Genomic DNA, 20,888 nt, shown 5'->3' with positions numbered 1-20,888 from the left:
AGGAAGGGTGTTTAGGGCTTTTCTTAACATGTCCTTGAACCTTCTCGTAAACCCCAAATGATTTTTAAACAGTAAGCCATAAAAAGTGTGCACCATTTCACCCCCACAAACACAGCGTTGGTGGGACCAAGGCTTTCTTGGAGTCTGTCTTCTATGACAAGCGTGTCTGTCAGGCTGTTGTTGGTGAAGCTGGCCATGGCTATCCTGCTGAACTGCAGTCTACTTCCCCACCCGCTTCCTTTAGCAGCAGACGTTAGCGCTGTGGTTAGCCCTGGCTGTGGTACCTGTGGGCAGTATGGTTGAGAACGGGGGTCTAGAAGTATCTCTGCAATATTTTCTCACCTGCCCGAGGGGTTCGGCAGAATAAACAGAGTCCTGTTAGAGGCATAATCATGACTGGCCCTCAGCAAGGCGCGGGGCAGGGAAGTGTCACTCACCTGGGAAGAGAGTGGATGTTTGTAAGATTGGAGCTGCGACTCTTACGTGTGTGTGTCTCCTGCCAGGCAGGACTATTTCCACTGCTGAGGAACAGAGCAACTCACAGAAGTGCAGGTCTCCGCCCCACCCCGAAGGGACCTTGACGCTGAAAATACCACATCACCACATGCAGCCACACCACATGGAAAGCAGAATTAGGAAAGTGCGCTTCAAAATATGAACCCGAGAGAGAACCAAGTGCCAGCAGAGCACTCCTGGCCCAGGGTGGCTCAGAATGGGACACGCAGTATGTGGTGAAGTGTATTTACAGCCACAAAGCACGGGCTCTAACTGCAGAGACCACCTGATGGGTACAGTTTGGCATTTGCCTTATATGAGCATAACTTGGCAGTCTCCCGCCTCCAATTGGCTGGGCCTGCTGTTATGATTGGGTGAGTGGCTGGCTCATTATGATTGACTGAGAAGCCTGCTGTTATGATTGGTTGAATGGCTGGCAGGCTGTTCAGGTTGACTGAAGGGCTTGCTGTTGTGACTAGGTGGGGGGCTGCTATGATTGGCTGGGGGAGGGCTGCTATGATTGGCTGGGGGAGGGCTGCTATGATTGGCTGGGGGAGGGCTGCTATGATTGGCTGGGGGAGGGCTGCTATGATTGGCTGGGGGAGGGCTGCTATGATTGGCTGGGGGGCTGCTATGATTGGCTGGGGGGGTTGCTATGATTGGCTGGGGGGTTGCTATGATTGGCTGGGGGTCCGCTGCTTAGTTATCAGAGTAACTGCTAGTTTGCATTTTGCTTGCCTGTCAAGCTGGATCACAATTCACTATGAACAAAGGCTGCATTGGGCCAAGTTTTAGCACTAAATTGGTTTGGACCAGAGTCATTTAACAGAGTCAAGATGAGATTTATTTCATCTTAACACAGTCAAAAATGTCACAGTGATCATTACTCAGTTGAGAGCTTTGGACCACATCTCACCCACAGCATCCATCCAGCTTCCTCTATGCCGCCCACACACTTAACGCCTCGTACAGAATTTTCAAGCCTCAACTGCCACAAAGATCTGCAAAGCTCTCGGAACATACTGGTATTGTAAGGCCCTCTCTCTCAGCCAGCCTGGGAACGTGACCCAGGCAAGCTTGGGAAAAGGACCCAAAAAGAATTGAAGGCCAGCTCAGCTTCAGTTTCTGAGATTAAGGTGGCCAACGGAGATAAACAATTTCAACTAAGGTAAACAATTACCATCTGGAAATTCTCTGGAAACTCCCCAACACCCCTCCCTGCAATAGCCAATACCATTTAGACAAGCACCCTTAGCGACCACCAGAGCCAATCCTAACATAGGGCACGCAGCCCCTCCTAACCTTTGCGGTTTTAGCCTTTAAAAAAGTCTGTAACAGTGACTCGGTGTGTGCCTCCCTCCCTCCCGAGTGAGTGCTGAGGCCCCCTGACGCGTGTCAGCAATAAACCTTGTGCTTTTGCATCAACACTGTGGTCCTCAAGTGGTCTCTCGCGACGACCCCCTACTACCGGAGTGGACTCTAGGGTCCAACAGAATCTGTATACCAAGCCCTTGTACTATCCAAAGAATGATAAAAAGCAACATCTTTTAAAAAGACTCTGTAACCTTTAGTTTCTGACAAGACAACATCTTAGCAATAGAAACAATCAAGGAAGCATCCCCCAACAAGCCAGCAGGAGGGGGATGGAAATAAGTGGCTGCATCTTAAAAAACAACGACAACGACAACAACAAAAAGATTTATTACGTACACGGTGCTCTGCCTGCGTGTACACCTGCAGTCCAGAAGAGGGCATCAGATTACATTATAGATGGTTGTGAGCCACCATGTGGTTGCTGGGAATTGAACTCAGGACCTCCAGAAAAGCAGTCAGAGCTCTTAACCTTTGAGCCATCTCTCGAGGCTCCAAGGGCTGCATTTTTTGAAAGGCAAAGAAGTGATCAAAAATGGATGGAGGTATGTCGAAAGTCTCTAGAACCAACTCGAAGCCTCTACCACTACCAAAGGCCAAACGTTTTAACCGAATTAAAATTAAACTCTGGCCCAGCCTGATACCTATCAAACGTGTTGAAGTCCATGAGTTCAAAGAGACAGTTAGGAAGACTCAACAGCTACTTGAGGGGCTATGATGTGAAGCTGATTCCTCTTCCCCACCCCACCCCCCCTTCCCCCACCCACCCCCACCCCCGGCCAGGGCAGCAGCGTGAAGAAGAGGGATCTAGTGAGAGGTGTGAGTGGACAGCACCGTTCTCAGTGAGAAGGGTTGGTTATCCTGGGACCTTGCTTCCCACACACCCCTTCCTCCCCTCCCACCGCCCACCAGGGGTTGATATCTCACGAGGCAGCTGCTGACACTGTAACCTTGCATTTCCTGCCTATGGAACTAACAGCTGAAATAAATTGTTCTTCTTTACCAATTACGCAGATTCCAGACTCTGCTATAGCCATAGCCGTGAAATGAGAAAAAGAGGAGCACTTTTGCTAAGAATCCTCTCTGTTCTGCCCCACCGCGTGGCCACAAACAAGAGGCTGGGCACCTCTTCGTAGAAGCATACCCAGCTGAGGACCGAAGGAGAACTTACAGAACCAGAATATCCTGTATTTTAAAATAAGTAATAAACAATAGTAACCACTAGGATGTGTGCCCCCAGAGCAGTTCAATCTGAGCCCTGGTCAGCTTTGCTATAAACCTCTGGCCAATTAAGGAGAGTGGGCAAACAGCACTGAGAACTGCTGGGCACCGTGTGGGTTCCGTGACGGCTATTCCTGCTTTGTCAACTTGACTACATCTGGAATGAACTAAAACCCAAACACCTGTGAGGGATTTCTCTTAAACTGAAGTAGGAGGATCAAGGTCTACTGAGGATCTCTGAGGTGGGAAGACCCTCCTCTAACCTTGGCCACACCGTCTGCTGGAAAGCCTTCAGTGAGGACATGGAAGGAAGACGCTTTGCCTTGCTGGCCAGTCCATTCCTTCACTGGTACGGCAGCCTGTAGCCAGCCAGCCTCGTAGACTAAACAAGTATGGGATTCTTGGACCTTCCATTCATAGGCAGCCATTGTTGGATTAGCTCTAACACAGCCTGTAAGTCATTCTAATAAATCCCCTTTACACACACACACATATACATATAAATGCAGACACATATATAAATATGTATATGAGAGGTAGGGAGCAGAGATTTATTTTGTAAGTGCTGTTGCTCTGGAGAACCCTGACTAACACAGGTCCCTAACATTCCCATGGAAGGCAAACTTCTGTACCCTCTTCACACACCCCAGGATCTTGTTTGCCTTTAACGGGCTCTCCTTCCAAAGATGCTCGGTCCTCCCCAACCAGCTCAAAGCCAGGTGGCCCTGGATGCTATAAGAAAGCAGGCTGGCCGGGTACTGTGGTGCACGCCTTTAATCCCAGCACTCGGGAGGCAGAGACAGGTGGATGGCTGTGAGTTCGAGGCTAGCCTGGTCTACAAAGAGACTCCAGGACAGGCAAGGCTACACAGAGAGACCCTGTCTTGAAAAAAAACCAAAACAACAACAACAACAACACAAAAAGGCAGGCTGAGCAAGCCATGGGGAGCAAACCAGTAAGCAGTGTTCTTCCATGGCTCCCACATCAGCCCCTGCCTTTGGCTTCTTGTCTTGAGTTCCTGCTCTGGCTTCCCTCAGTGATGGACTACAAGCTACAAGGTAAAGCAAACCCTTTCCTCCTGCAGTTGCTCTGGGGCATGGGGTTTCATCACAGCAATAAAACCCCTAGGACACAACTTTACCAACAAACAGTTTATAGGCCCAGCAATCCTCACTGTAACTGGAGACCATTTTCATGAATGCATTCCACTCCCCAGGCTTTGCTTCATGACTGAGAACACGTGGCGCCCCGGAGGCTCCCACATGCCTGTCTGTAGCTAACCCTAGACCTAGGCAAACCTCCCTCATCTGCCTCCGGAGCCTATATTTAGTTATTTTCTAGAAACGCTCTGTAAATGGAATTGTACAATATGTAGCCCTCAGTGTCTGGCTTCGCTCACTCAGCATGCTTTTTGAGAGCGTGAGATAGCTTCCAATACAGATGGGGGGTCTGATATTTCAAGGAGCCCTGGATGGATCCATCAATAAGCACACGGACCACTTTTTACTGTGGTTTCCCATCCTCCACTTCCTGACTGTATAAGGACAGTGCTTGTTCTGACTCCTCTTGGGCCCAGGCTTAGTCCCAGTCCCAAAGGTGGCGTGTATCCACGTCCACACAGCAAGCTCGGCTTCACTTGTGCAGAGCTTCTGGGGCCATAGATTTCATTCCATCGTTCTTGATGATTATGGCTTAGCTATGGCTTCTCCCCAAAGATGCTGAAAAGTCGGGACCTAATTTAGAAGCTTTGAAGTAATGGAACCCTTAAGTGAGCAACTGGGTCATGTGCAGAGGCTCCACACTAAGAAGAGATTGATGCTGACTGCATGGGAGTAGGTTAGTTCCCACTAGAACGCCCCTTCTCCCTGTGTTCACTCTGCCTCTCTCCTACGGGTGCACTTGGTCCCCTCTCCTAAGGATTCACACTGCCCCTCTCCTCTGTGCATAGTCCCCCTCTCCTCCATGTGCACACAGCCTCTCTTCCTGCGTGTGCACACGGTCCTCTCTCCTCAGTGTACCCCCTCTCTCAGGTGCACTTGGCGCCTCTCTTCAGTGTGTTCACGGCCCCTCCTTCCTGTGTATGTGCAGGGCTGCCTTGCTGTGAGGTTTGTGTGCTGGTATTCTCTTATTATAAGGACATCGGGTGAATTGGATGAAGTCACCCTGGTTACCGCATTTTTAACCTGACTGCCTCTTTAAAGACCCATTATCAAAATCATCACATTCTGAAGTATTAGGTTTGAGACCTCAACAGAAGGACTGGAGGAGAACGTAGCTCAACCCTTTTGGGGACTGATGACAGCATGTTGTCTGCTTTTGTGTGAATTTAAATGTTTCTTTAATGGAAAAGTAGGCTTAAAATGAAAATATTTTCTTAGCAAGTGGAAAGTCTTAGAAATTCTCTAATAGTAAAAAGACATTTCTGTAGTCAAATCAAAACTGGGAAGAACCACTAAAAATGGGGCTCTCTTACTTTGGAAGTCTAATGAGGTCCACAGAGTCTGGAGCTGTCTCCTAAGGTTATACAGGCTCAGGTCTGATGAGACTGGACAACCGAGGCCATCAACTCCAGGCAGAGCCACGATGCTCATAAGCCCTGGGCAGCTCTGCCCCTCCTGGGGCAGCTGTGGGCAATCAAGCCAGAGCTGAGAACCACCTGCAAAATACACTCATTAAAGCATGGTAATTAACTGCCCTGGCAAGAAAATCGCCTGCAGGAGAAGGCAGCCCATCCCCAGCCGGAGACTGCACTGCCACCCCGAGGGCTCTTCACACAGAGACGTTAGGCCTAAGATCTGGCCCAAAGTGCCATTGTTTCAGCCTAACGGGTATTCACACTTACATCTCCTTCTGGGTTCCTCAGATGCATCTGGATAGGACTGGCGTCTACAGCTAACAAGAAATCTCTAAATCGCAATGTCATGGCCCAATCATGATTTCTGTCTTGTTCGGTCTTCTGTGATCCCAGGGCAGGTGATGGCCACTTTGATGCTAAGATGACTCCCGAGTTAGACAGAGTGTTGGCTTTGGCCCACGTGGCCAGTGTGGAAAACTCTAATGTGTGTCTTGTAGAGCACTGTGAGCCAGCAACCCCACTGCTGGGTGTGGCATGTGTGGTATGGTGTGTGTGTGTGTGTGTGTGTGTGTGTGTGTGTGTGTGTGTGTGTGTGTGTGTTGCATGTGCAGAAGCTGGAAGCAAAGGCATTCACAGCAGCCATCAGTTCATCCATGGGTGAGTGGGTAAACAAAATGTGATCCATACATAAACCGAGTATTATTCACCCTTGACCAGACCGGAAATTCTGGGCCTAGGGAGCTGGCTAGGGGAGTGGGTAAAGTCTTTGTCTCTCAGACTCAGCAGCACACATCTGTAAGGTGGAATGCTGGGAGGTGGAAGCAGCTGGAACTAGGAGTCACTCTAAGGCTTGCTGGCCAGCCAGCTTCCTGAGCTGGTGACCTGCTCTCCAAAAACAAGGTGGGGAGTAACCTCAAAAGACACTCAACATCTGAATACACACACACACACACACACACACACACACACACACACACACACACTAAACAAGCAAAAGAATGGAAATTCTGACACGCGCTGCATGGATGGGCATTGAGGGCACTGCACTCAGGAAAGCAAGCCAGTCACAAACACACATACACTAGATGTCCCCCAAGGCTGCCTGTCAGGCACCTGGGCAGCGCTTTGCTAAATACTCTAAGTCAAGTCGCCCCTATGCCTCTTAGGCATGGCTCTGCAAGCAGTCAGATGCTGAGACAAAGAAGACCAAATGGGGAGGGGGCCTGGGGAGGAGAGAGAGGGCCATGCTTGGGTTCAGAAGATGGGTAGGAAGGTATATAAATGTCCTGTGCCGCTCACAGCTGTGTGGTGTGGCACACTCAGTATCGCTGACTGTCCACCTAAAACTGATCACCTAGGAACACGTGTGAGTGTGTACGAGTGTATGTGTATGTGTGTGTGTGTGTGTGTGTGTGTGTGTGAGAGAGAGAGAGAGAGAGAGAGAGAGAGAGAGAGAGAGAGAGAGAGGAAGGGAGAGAGAGATGTTTAAAGCTAAAATGTGCTCTCATTTAAAAAAAAATAAAGTTAAAAACAACTTTACAGTGGCATCCAGGACTCACTGGACAGATTCCAATGCCTTCTAAAGCCTGGCCCTTGCTGCCTACAAGTACTGCTGTTGCTAGCAACACCCCCTCTGTGCCACTGTGCTTGCCACCCCCATACTTGGGACACCATCCCACCTGTCCTCATTTCTGCATCTACATCCTCTGAGGGCCCACAGTGCTGCAAAACATGATACACAGCCACATAAACTGGTACTGTCCTGGCCTCCAAACAGGAATGCCCAGAGTGCAGGGACAGCTCTGCCCAGCCTCTTTGCCACACCAGTACTGGGCATAGCTCCTGTACGTGTAAGCAAACTGCACCAATTCTTTTACAGCTGAAGATACCCAAACTGGTGGGAAAACCTGCCCCTGAGATCCCCCCCCCCCCCGCCTCCATCCTCAGCCCCGAACTACTCTGGCTGTGGCTCACACCTGAGCTCTGCTCTTGTGTTCACGCACCTTCTGAGTTTGCAGAGGTGGTGGGCACGGCTCTTGGCAGAGCTCGCAGCTCCTGTGTGGCCACTGAGCTCCTAGGGGGCTCACACCAAGAGAGGGACACAGACAGCCCTGTACAACACCATGGAGCTTTGCTCTCCAGACACCCACAGTAGGAACACATCCAGAGCCCTCAGAGGCCATCTGCCCCACCCCCTACTTGCCTGAGCAGCAGCTGCATGTGGAAAATGCTTTCTAATTCAAATCCCTCATATGCTCCTGAAGACGGAAACGGCTTCTTAAATATATATACATACATATATTTTTTTGACTTCATTGTTATCTACAATCAATGATGATAAAACCGGCTTTTCGGACCCTCTTAATTACCCAGATGAATTCCCACAAAAGATGCATGTCCCTGAATAGAGCAGGTGGGCAGCTACAATCAAGTTTCTTTAATAGACCTGATGTTCCTCTCCGGGTAATTGAAACGAGCCATGACGGCTCAGTCATTAGCATTAATTATAAAAGGCTCAGAGAGCTTCATGGTGGGAACCTGGGGCAGGACGCTGGTCCTGGCGCTTCAGCAAATCCACCTGTGAGATCTCAGCCTCGCCCTTCGCCCGCACCAGGGAAGGTTTCTTCTCACCTACGGAGTGGCGAGCACGCTGGAGGAAGCTGCCCTCACGGGTCACTGAAGACCCACAGGCACGTCACGGGTAAATGCATTAGGGAGCAACAGAACCCTGAAGCCATCAACAGAATACAGAACATCACCACATCACTGCTAATGAAGCAAGGAGCTTCAGTGGGGGCTGAAAGGGAATCAGAGAGTCGAGGAAAGGCCAACAGCTCCAGATTCTGTGCAGCACAGGAGCAGGGCAAGCCTGCATCCTGAGGTGTGCATCTTAGGATCCAGACGATCTTGGGGAACTTACCCAGAAAAAAAAGGTGTCTTTGCAGGGCGTGTGCACTGGGCAGGGCCACGGCATGCACTGGGATCAGAGGACAACCACGGTAGCCTAGCATCTCAGTCACTCCTCCTACCAGGTGGGTCCTGCGGATTGAGCTCGGGTTGTCAGGACTGGTGGCAAATACCTTTACCCACCGAGCCATCTCCCTGGCCCACGAGCAAGTCATTATCCACTACACAATACAGCATGACAGCTATTTCCACGGCACTCATGTTGTATTCAGTACTCTGTGTCACCTAGAGATAATATGATCAAAGTACTTTGTCTACACATATAAAAATGTCACAACGAAGAGCATTCTCTTTTCAATTAATATACATTAGTGTTTTTGAGGGGATCTCACCATGTAGCCTTAGGTGGCCTAGAACTCACTATGTACGCTAGGCTGGCCTTAAACTCACAGAGGTCCACCTGCATCTGCCTCCTGGGTCCTTGGATTAAACGTGCCACATCACCCCCACTCCTTATAAAATACTTTTTGGCATATAAAATTGAAGCAGGTGGGGAAACGTGTTTCCTACATATGCCAGCATTTTATACAGGAGGAACCCGAATATTTGGATTCTGGAGGCCCTCCTGAAGCCAACCCCTGTGGCCATCAAAGGCAACGGAGTCATCAGATAGTCCCAAGGATGAACTACCCACTGGTGATGAGGTGGACCAGGGACCCTCATCCCTGTGGAAGACACAGAATTCACCCATCAGTCCCCACATGTGGGCCACCCTAAGAAGAAGAAGGGCCCTCTCCTGAGTGTCCAATCCACAGCAGCCAGACAACCGAGTCCCACGAACTTCTGAAGATCCCAAGGCATCTTGAACCAGCTACATAGGTTGGGCTCTGATTTGCATACACGCGCCAAGGCAAAAGCGTCCACATCCATACACCCAAATAAATAAATAAATAAGTAAGTAAGTAAATAAATGTAGAACAGGAAATGCCTCATCCATATGCAGAAGCTGCCCATATTCACAGCTTACCTCAGACTTCTCTCCAAGGCTCCAGTGAGTGTCCAACACACATACACCCAAATAAATAAATAAATAAATAAATAAATAAATAAATGTATGTAAAACAGGAAATGCCTCGCCCATATGCAGAAGCTGCCCACGTTCACAGCTTGCCTCAGACTTCTCTCCAACACACATGGGGGCATTTGTGACGGGAAATTACATGACTTGACTGCAGGACTCGCATGAGCCCAAGAAGGTTTCAGAGTGCAGCGGTCGAGGAGGTCCTGGCTGCCGAGGGCGACCTGTCATTTGCCCCAGCAGGCAGTGAGAACAGAACTGCAGCTGAAGGAAGCCAACTTACAGCTCTGAACCCCTCACCCCTCCTCACCCCCCCAGCTTCCCCTCTGGAATGGAAGATGAGCATAGTTAATACGTGAGGTGTGGAGTTAAAGGAGAAGACGCTCCCACTGGGTGGGGAGATGGCAAAGGCTGGGACAGGAGGGTCAGTACCAACTGGTTCGGCCTAGAGAAGCCTTGCAGAGAAGAGCAATTAAAGCCAGCACATGAAGGTGCTACGTTAATCAAGGAAGTTTTGGAAGGGCAAAGGTGTGAAGAAGTAACATCAGAAAGAAAATAAATTAAGGTTGGACCTCTGGCTTTTCCTCTAAGAGAAGAGGGTGCTAGAAAGATTTGTATACAGGTGTAAATGATCCTGTCTAAGTTATAAAGGGATACGGCAGATGACCCTAGAACACAGCCTGGAGATGTGGGGTGGGGTAGAAATAGAAACCCTGCCCAGACATGACACAATCCAAAGGGAGATGACAGGGTCATACCCACAGTGACAACAAAGGTCAACAGGCACAGGATTCTGGAATAGGCTAGCTGCAGGACTTGAGAGAAAGATCGGAGTCAAGACTGACTACCAGTGAGAATAGTGCAGGCATCCGAAGCAGGAGGCAGTGGGTGGGAGGGGACAGCATGGTACCGGCTGCGTTGGAATGTCCATTGGACTCACCAGTTTGGAGTCCTGGAAAGGAGTCAAGGGTAAGCTATGAAGGTGGGGTGCTTTCATATATAGATGACCCATGTTTTTACACTTAGGTACTTATCTATTAGAGTATATGCATATGGGCATTTAGGCCACAGCACATGTGTAGAGGTCAGAACCTGCAAGGACAGGTCTCTCTTTCCACTATGTGGGCTCCGGGGATCAAACTGAGGTTGTTAATTTGTTAGCAGCAAGTGCCTCCAGCCACTGAGCCATGACATGGGCCCAATGGTGATTCACACTACAAGGCTGAGTGCAAGCAACAACCGTGTGTACATGGACTGAGGAGAAAGAAGGCTCATGCATAGAGTCTAGTGACTCTTTAGGACTCTGAGTCTAGCTAAGAGACTGGGTCCTGGAAGGAAAATTCCAGGCTTCTGGCAGACTGGAACCAAGGAAGGGCTGAGCGCCTGGGTAAGAGGATGTGGGAACAAATGGTCCTAGGAGTGAACGGAAAGAGGATTCAGGGCTGGCCATTGAGCCAGAGAAACAGGTAACGAGGTGGCCTCGCTGAAAATGGCTCCCATGTCAAAGGCGCCCACAGAAGTGTTGCAAGAAGCCGTGTAAGTCTGTCTGGAGTGGGTGTGGGAGTGGGAGGGAGGGACGGGACAGCCAGGAGAGACAGACCTTCCAGAAGCCACCGCTAAACAAAGCTGAAAAAAAGTGGGACAGGAGAAGGAGGAGGAAGTGGGAGCCAGGGACTTTTTCTCTCCAAGACGCAAGAGAAAAGCAGCTGTCGGAATGTGCTGTGTGGGGAACGAGCCAGGACAGCAAAGTGGGGTGCTCGGGGCAACACTGTGACGAGCGGCATATGGTGCTCAGTACAGAGGGGGGCAATTCTGCAGGGAGGTTTTAGGTTAAGGCCCAAGAGGAGAGAAAATGGAACTACAAAGGATGAAGCATCTCAACCAATGACAAGAGACCTTTTTATATCAAAAAATCACGTCTCTGCCAAGGGAGGCCATGTGAAGGAACCACATCTGGGCCACTTGTGCGTCCCTTCCGTGACACAAACAGGACGGAGGGCACAGGCTGGTATTCTATGCACAGAAATATGAGCTGTTTTTTAAAATGTATTGTTCTGTGTGTGTGCGCGCCTGTGTGCCTATGTGAGTGTACGCCGTATGTGTACTGATGCCTCTGAGGACAAAGTAGGGACCCCTGAAGGCTCCAGTTGTGAGTGCTGGGAACTGACGGGAACTCAGTCCTCTGGGAGGGCAGCAAGTGCTCTCAAGTGCTGCGCCATCGCCCCAGCCCCATGTGAGCTGGTTTTATCAGCAGCTTGGAGCTGGCACTGTCCACACCACTACTTTCATGATTGCTGTCACTGGCTACACCGAGGACTCAGAGCCTTGTTCTTCTCAGGAGTGCTGAGAGGGTACGTAATTGCGGAAGTTCTCAGGAGATGGAAACTCAAGCTGTGGGCACACCATTCATAGCATTTTTATAGCATTGTGAAACAGGGTATATATACTCAGTGTCACAAAGCAACAGCCTGCCCAGGATCAACAGCCAGTGTGACAATACAGCAACTCGGGCAGCATGACCAACAGCCAGGTTGGTAAGACCACACTATGTGGGACTGACAGCACAACTGCAGGACAACCCACCAGAGTGCTCAGCAGTCACCATGACAACACAACTCACCCAGTGATCAATAGCTTCAGCTTAGTGGTTTTTATCGGCAGCCCGGAGTCACACTTGTGCAGGGCTGAACTGTGTTTATAAATCTTACTTTTCAAATTCACGGGTAGGAGCCTGGGTATTTCCCCATTAGTCTGTTTTTTCACACCTGGATGATATTCCAGCCTTCCAGGGCCTTTGTTTGCTCGTGCACATGCTGGTATGTGAGGACACACGGAGCCCTCCTGGGTGGTCAAGGCTGTGAATCTTGAGTGGGGCCAGGCCTTCAAAGAGCCCATGGACCTAGATATGGTCCCAATGAGTTTGAAACGTGACCTAAGTCTGAAGGGGAAAGTCCAACAGTAGTGATATCTTGGTAGCAACAAATATACTCAACATACAGACCGCTGTTGTTTGTCTGTTTGTTTGTTTGTTTTGTGGCACTATGGACTGGACCAAGGGTCTCGTGAATACTAAGCTACTGATCTAGTTACTACCAACCTATGTCCACAGCCACCGTTTCCATTTCTATTTTGAGACAGAGTCTCAGTGAGTCGAACAGACTGCCTTGTGAGCAGGATGTCTGGGCCTGTCCCACTAGACCTTACCAGATTTTAATTTCTAAATATCATAGGGTACCTTGGATAAATTGCTGATTCTAGGGATGGGGGGCGGGGAGGGCGAGGCAGGAACACAAGATAAGCCTAAAACATCTTGCGTCCGAAAGTAAGAAATCAGCAAGGGACTAGAGAGATGGAGCAGTGGTTAAGAGCACTGGCTGTTCTTCCAGAGGACCCGGCTTCAGTCTCCAGCTCTCATGTGGTAGTTCACAACCATTGGTGACTCCAGTTCGAAGGGATCCATTACCCTCTCTGACTTCCTTGAGTGCTACATAGGCATATGGGGCATGTGCACATGCACACACACACACACACACACATGCACACACATACATACACCACACACACATACACACACCACGCACACATACACACACACCACATACATATACACACATACACACAACACACAACACACACACATATACACACACACCACACAATACACACATATACACACACCACACACATACACACACACCACACACATACAACACACACACACACACACACACACACACACACACACGGCAAAATACCCATAGACATAAAATAAATAATTCATGTACTTTAAACAAAAGTGCTCAAAACATGAGAAGGCAGTGGTTTATCAAAGTGGTTCAGAAAGCATGCAGAATTTCTTGTACTTTTGAACAATTTCAGCAGCACAATCAATACTGTGTGGTACAATGGCCCCTTGGCACCCACAGGGCTCCTCCAGGACCCCTTGTATACAACAGTCATGAGGCACACAAGGCCTTCATGTAAAACACTGCACTAAGTGCACAGAATCTGTGAAAATCATCCTGTGTGTTTTCAGTCACGCCAGCTGATTCACAATCCCTAATGCAATGTAGCTGTTGAGCAGGCCTTCTGCTGAGTGGCTGAGAAAACAGTGAATAGCAGGAGAAAACTCTGTGCATGTGCAGCACAGATGTAATTTCCTCAAGTGCTGTCAACCACAGGCAGGTAAAACCATAGACGTGGCCTCCACAGATACAGAGGGTCATGACGCAAAACGCAACAGTAAAACCATACATTCATACTGATACGTGTGAATGTCTGGGTGAATTAATGTCTAAATAATATTCTCCCACACAGTAATCCCAAATCATTTATGCACACACTTTCCCCTCAACCCCCGTCCCTCACACAGCTTGCTTCCTTCTACAGAATCCTTCGGAAAGAAATACATAGCTTTAAGGATACCACGTGATAGCAGACTTAACACTTCACTTCTGTGGGTTTCCTCCTCATAACTCACAATCCATCTAACCAGGAAAAAAAAAATCAGGGAAATCCAAACTAAGGTGCAACCTACAAAGTTCCAACCCCTTACTGCCCAGGTCATCAGAAACAAAACACATTCTAAAAAACTGCCACAGGCCAGTGTGGGTTTCATGGTTGTGGCAAATGAGATCCCCTGAGTTAGCAGGTGCTGAGGGAACCAGGGGTGGAGGTGGGGTTTCTCTGCATTATCTTATTGTCACTGCAAACTCTCCACGCATGTGAAAGTATTCTAAGATTAATACTTTATCAGCATGTGACATGCCTTTTGGGCTAGTGCCCAATTATAAGTGAGTATATACCATGTGAGTCTTTCTGCTTCTGGGTTGACTCACTCAGTATGATCATTTCTAGTTCAATCCATTGGTCCACAAATTTCGGATTTCCTTGTTTTTAATAGCTGAATAGTATTCCATGGTGTAAATGTACCACAGTTTCTTTTTCCATTCTTCGACTGAGGGACATATAGGTTGTTCCCAGGTTCTGGCTATTATGAATAAGGCTGCTATGAACATGGTTGAGCATATGTCCCTGTTGTGTGGTAGAGCATCATGATAGTCTTCACTTACCAGGAGATTGGGATAGTTGTGAGGACATCCTATTGGGACTCTAAGTGAGGAAAGTATGGAGAATGGGGAAACAGAAGGATCCAGAGGGTCGTAGAAACCTACCAGAAGAACATCATGATGGGCGGATCTGGGCCCAGGGGTCCTGCACAAACTAATGCACCAACCAAGGACAATACTTGCAGTAAACATAGAACCCCGTCTCAGATCCAGCCAATGGATAAGACATTCTCCATAGCTGAGTGGAGAGCGGGGACTGACTAGGACATGAACTCTGGTGCCCCATATTTGACCACTTCCCTGTGGTGGGGAGACCTGGTGGCACTCAGAGAAAGAATAAGCAGGCTACCAAGACTTGATAGCCTGTGACCATTTAGGGGGGAGGATGTCCCCCTCTGTCACAGACATAGGGCAGGGGAATAGGGTGAAAGCGGGAAGGAGGAACGAGAGGATACAAGGGATGGGATAACAATTGAGATGTTATTAATTAATTAAATTAATTAAATTAAAGAACTTTATCAGCAGTGGCAACTGCCAAAGGACAGGAAGCCTCTCTCAGGGCAGCACCTCTCCTCTGTGACCAGCTGCTTCACCCAGCTGCTCACAAGCCTGCCACCTCTACAGGTCCCCCAGCCTCGTGCCCCTGAGGCTGTTCTGCCCTGATTCACTGGCTACTCAGGGTGGTCTGAGATTTCCACCCCTCACAAACACTCCCTTGTCTGGCACACATATAGATGCACACATAGGCATACACGTGTACATGAGCACATATAAATACACACATGTACAAACATACAGGCCCACACACAGATGCATAGGCACACACACACACACACACACACACACACACACGTACACAAGCACACACAAATACACACAGGCATGTACAAACACACAGGCATACACATAGGTGCACACACACAGGCACACATGTATACATGAGCACACACACAAACACAGAGGTACACACAAATACACAGGCATACACACAGACACACATACAAGCACACACATAGACACACATGCAGACTCACACACATAGGCTCCCATGCACAGATGGCACCCAAATCACTTTGTAGGGAGGGCAGCTCCTCTGACCTAAAAGAATGAGAGCCAATGGGCAGGGAGCCTGTGAGGTATGCTCCATCCTGGGCCACCAGCCACGCAGCTCAGCCACCCTCTCTGTTCCCTTCTCTGCCTCCTCTCCTCCTCACCTGAATAGGAAACAAGAAGTAGAACCAAAGGCACCTCCATGTTGCCTCTCACCTCTGTGGTGTCCATTCAAGGAAGGATATCCAAGCTGCAGGCTTGGGCCCCTCCTCTTGCCCCCCCTTACGACCTCCCTGATGCTCAGACCTCAACCTTCTGAGAAGCTAGTCCGTGTAACCCAGGATGTCGGAAACCACAAGCTCTTTCCCTCGGTACCAGTGCAGCCTCCACTGGCTTGGAATGCACTTGGCCACCCACCGCATGGATGCTGATGGCCGAAGCTACTCCATGAGCACAGACTTCGTTCACACGTATCCCAGCCAACATCAGCAAAATAACCTGTGTGGTCCGGCCGTCAGACAGCCCCAGATCCACTTGCAGTTACATTTCCAGCACCTCCACGGTCCTTGGAAAACTGCTTTGCTTATTCATAAACTGCCTGCCAAATCTCCGCTCCCCAAACCAGAGATTTTCGGGGAAACCCTGGAACGGGAACAGTCTGGCATACACGGGCCTGGCCTCCAACAGTAAGTCAATCCTGCCCCAGTGCACACTACAACCTGGCTTCTGTCTCCAGGTGCTCCCTGCAAGGCCAAAGGAGCATCTCTGGTTTTAAGGCTCATTGCTATGACAGCCCAGGAGACCGTGCAGTCTAACTTTCATTCCTGGGGGTGTGGGAGCCCCAAGCTATCAAGCCAACCATGCCTGCTCAGGCCACCTCAGAGGAGTGAGCATAAGAACTGAACCAACCAGTAGGAGTAGGGCCTGAAGGCTGTGCCACATCCCTGAGTGTGGGATGAGACGCCTGGAGGAACCTCTCTGGTATCTTGGCCCACCTGCCCCACAGCAGGACACAAGTAGGCGGATGAGAAGCTGACCCACCAGCTTGGGGGCTGGAATGCCCACGCCACTCACTCAACCATGGAGGACAGCACACCCAATGCTCAATCTCAGGTTAGGGTTGCCCACTCCCCTCCCCCGCCACACCCCCCACCCCCACCTCCATAGAGCTGCCAAGTCCACCAAGTATTTCGCAGTGTTTAGCATTTCAGAAGAGCATTTCAGAAGGTAAGCCTGCCTCCCCTAAAGGGCGTGTGAGTGACGTGGCCATGGCTAGAGGCAGGTAGAGGAGCAGCAGGCATTCAGGTCAGCAGTATAAGTAAGACCTGAACAGTGGCACAGCCATTGGTGGAAAGAGGCACTGGCTTGCCCTGACACCGGACTGAGGTTTAGCCTGTGGCTGCTGGAACGAACCACTGTAGATGATATCTATCAATTATCTCACAGTTCTGCGGCTGAGAAAGCCAACATGAGTCCTGGATACTGGGTACGGCTCCAATGCTCACATATCAAAGAGGCGGGATCAGTGCAGTGGCGCACGCCTTAATCCCAGCACTCAGGAGGCAGAGGCAGGCAGATCACTGTGAGTTCGAGGCCAGCCTGGTCTACAAAATGAGTCCAGGACAGGCAAGGCTACGCAGAGAATCCTTGTCTTGAAGGAAACAAGAGGTGAACAGTGCTCTCTCTCTCTCTCTCTCTCTCTCTCTCTCTCTCTCTCTCTCTCTCTTGCTGCCTCGCTGTTCTTCCTTCTCCCGTCACAGTGTGCTACTACAAGAAATCTCTCGCCAGACACCAGCACCTTCACAGGGAGACCCTCCAACCCTTAGAACTATGAGAAATGCATTTCTTCCTAAGTTAGATGGTTTCAGGCATTCTAACAGCACACGTTAGGGAAAAGAGGAAATTCAAAGTATCGACCGGGCTGGTTCCTGGCAGAGGGCTTCTGGGAGAAAGTATTTCCATGCCTCCAGTCCTTGGCTTGTGGCCCGTTCCTCATCTTCATCGCTCCAACCTCTGTCCTGTTATCACACAGTGTCTCCCTTTAACCTGACTTTTCCTGCATCCCTTCAAAGAGCATCATCATTGTTATGGCCTCGACCTGGGGTTGTCCCACAAAGGCCCTATGCTGGCCGCTTAGTCCCTACTTGGCACCTATGGGAAATCATAGGTCACTGCAGACGGACCCTAGAAGGGGACTGTGGTACCCTGGCCCTTTCTTCTTCCTCTCTCCTTCACTCTCTAGCAGTGAAGTAGAGTTTTATGTTCCACCACATGTTCCTGCCAGATGTCTGGTCTCTCGGACCCAAAGGTGTGGGCCAAGAGCATGGACTGAAATTCCCCAAGCTGTAAGCCAAAGCCAGCTCTTTTCTGTTTTTGTTTTTGTTTTTAATTTTTAAACCAACTATCTCAAGTGTTTTGCTATAGTAACACAAAGGTAACTAACACAGTTGTGATGACATGTGCCCATCCATACAACAGAGGATAACTTCTCCACCTCACGGCCCTTACTGTCACATCAGTAGAGTTTTTGGGCCATGTAAAGGAACAGACACATACATTCCCAGGATCAGAATATTGGCATCTTTAGGGCCTATTTTCCTGCCTACCTCTGTGTCTCAGTAATATGTGGTGATTAACTGGTATCCTTGGGGAATTAATTCCAGGTCCCCTGATGATAGCAGAATCTGTGGGTGCTCAAGTTAGGGTAAAGAGCATAGCGTTTCCCCCAGAAGCCCCGTGCGTCTCCCAGTAGACTTCAAACCACCTCGATGACTTTACTGTAACTATTGCAGGACCGGCACTGTGAAGAGCATGCTGGAGCGCAGGAAGGGGCTGAACAGACTCAGCACAGCACAACTGTCCTCAGACATCCTCCTGCTGCAATGCCAATGGAGGCCTACCGCACTCTCCGTAATGACATCTCTGTGCAACAAAACTCAGGTCTGAGTTTAAATGATAAAAGAAGTAAAGCAAGGCACATGCAGAGCATGCACCTGTGCCCAGAGCAAAGCAAAGCACGTGTGGAACGTGGACCTACACCCACACAAAAGCAAGGCACATGTGGGATGTGGAACTACACCCACACAAAAAGCAAGGCTCACGTGGAACTACACCCACACAAAAGCAAGACACATGTGGAACATGGACCTACACCCACACAAAAGCAAGGCACATGTGGGACGTGAACCTACACCCACATAAAAGCAAGGCACACGTGGAACGTGGAACTACACCCACACAAAAGCAAGGCACACGTGGAATGTGGAACTACACCCACACAAAAGCATGGCACATGTGGACTGTGTATCCACACCCACACCAAAAGAAACATGTGGAAGGTGTACCTGTGCCCCTCACAAAAGCAAGCATGTGTGGGACATGTACCTATGCCTACACAGACTCTCATAACAGTGACTAGTCTATCCTTTAACATCCATCCATCACACCAAACGTGGGCACAGCTAGCCAGACCCTCCTTAGCAGACACCCCTCAGCCGCGGGCGAAGACCACTTCCTGTCCCCACCCGCTCAAACACTGTGACACAATCTCACCCTTCAAGAGCTTCACCATGCTCAGTCCTCATGGAGATGCACACACACCAATAATCAACAAGGAAAGATGTTTCTCTGAGAATTTTAATTGCTAGAAAATATCCTGTCTCCCTTTCTGAAGATGGAGAACATCCCTATCAAACCCCCAAATCCTAAATGCTAACCACACAATCCGAACACCACCACCCGCAGTGCTTACCTCAGGGCCTGGGGAGACTACAGGACTCTGTGGTTTAAGTGTGAGCAGTCATCCACGTATTTCATTTTCATTTCAAATCGCTGTCAACTTGAAGCTTTTTTTTATCACTACCTTGGGCTTGTGTCATACTCCTCTTTGGTGTGGCCATCCCACAGGGGCCACGCTCCACCTGACTCTGCCAGGGATGTTCACAGCCAGGCACCAAACATGTTCTGCAATGTATGAGCAACTCCACAGCAAACTTGCCTGGGGGGGGGGGCTCCTGTCCCTCAGAGTTTGCACACTCACACATGGCTACTGCAGGGAGTATGAGCCCCACTTCCTCCCCTCAGCACCCTGAACAAAGCATCCCCAGCCCATGTGGACCTGGAGGAAGCAGGACAGGCCTTCCATATCTAGCACACACGCCCCTATGCATCTTCTGACACCCATCTTGGCAGCAGGCCATCTCCCTGTTAACACAGGCTTCAGTGACCACCAGCCCATCACCAACACGTAATGAAAATACAGAGCTACTGTCCCAGAGGGATGGTGGGAATGATAGCTCACACACTGTGCGCCTCCTTCTGCCTAAACAAGTTTGTAAGATGAGCATTTCTGTTCCACCCATTTCACAGACTAGAGGGAGGACAACTGAGGCTCAGACTGGCCGCCATCACTGTGAGGAGTAGACAGGGCTGGTCCTCTATGAACCTTCATCTACTCTCTGTTCTCCCAGGGCCCCTGAACCCACCATCCTAGGAAGCCTCCAACCCCAGCTCTACCAGGGCCTCTGTGCTTCCCATACACTTGCCGGCAGATGCAGACCACAGTCCCTTCACACACAAGGCCAAGGGCTCTGCAAGACACTGGCCGTCATCCCTCTGCATCCTTGCTCCATTCTGCAGGGCAGAGAGCACGGGGCAGTGTGAGAGCCTGTCAGTCAAGCACCCAGTCCAGGCCTGGTGTCCCGTAATTGGCACTGTCACAGCTCCTGGAGGACGCTCTGCCCTCAGACACACAGAACCGGTGGACCAGCACTCTTGACCAGCGTCTAGCCAGGCCCAAAGGACTCTGGCACGGGTGTAGACCTGGTGCCACCTGCTATGCAGAAGCGTCCCTGTCATCGAGCAGGTTGGCACCTAAGTCCCACGGAGAGCTGCTCGGGCAGGTCATGGCCAGTGGTCTCAGGACTGAGTGCCCTCAGCCTGTACCAGTGATGTCCGACTAGAACTTGCGAATGTGCGAGAGGGTTGGGAGGGAACAACAAGCAGTAACACCGGAGAAACAAGCATAAAATGAGCATCGTCCGCTTTTCAATGCAGGGCCTCCTAATGCCCCAGTCTTCCCCAGGTCCCAGATCCCAAAGAGTCCAACTCACTGCATTGAATG

At 49.9% G+C, this 20,888-nt stretch overlaps 1 protein-coding gene across 7 annotated transcripts in view; it reads right to left on the bottom strand.

Annotated features, from left to right (window-relative positions):
* APBA2 (amyloid beta precursor protein binding family A member 2) overlaps positions 1-20,888 on the bottom strand; it is a 226,919-nt gene that overhangs the window by 149,821 nt on the left and 56,210 nt on the right. The window contains exon 1 of one of the 7 annotated variants that reach the window (XM_084771983.1): positions 5,561-5,675. The exons of the other annotated variants lie outside the window; for them this stretch is intronic. The gene's annotated coding sequence lies outside the window, so the exon portion shown is untranslated. Of the gene's footprint in view, positions 1-5,560; positions 5,676-20,888 lie in introns of those variants that run through there. 7 annotated transcript variants of the gene reach the window in all.

This window comes from Acomys minous, assembly GCF_964271855.1.
Source record: "Acomys minous genome assembly, chromosome: 2".
Classification (NCBI taxonomy): domain Eukaryota; kingdom Metazoa; phylum Chordata; class Mammalia; order Rodentia; family Muridae; genus Acomys; species Acomys minous.
The sequence above is the reverse complement of the archived record's forward strand: the minus strand, read 5'-3'. Positions and strand labels throughout refer to the sequence as shown.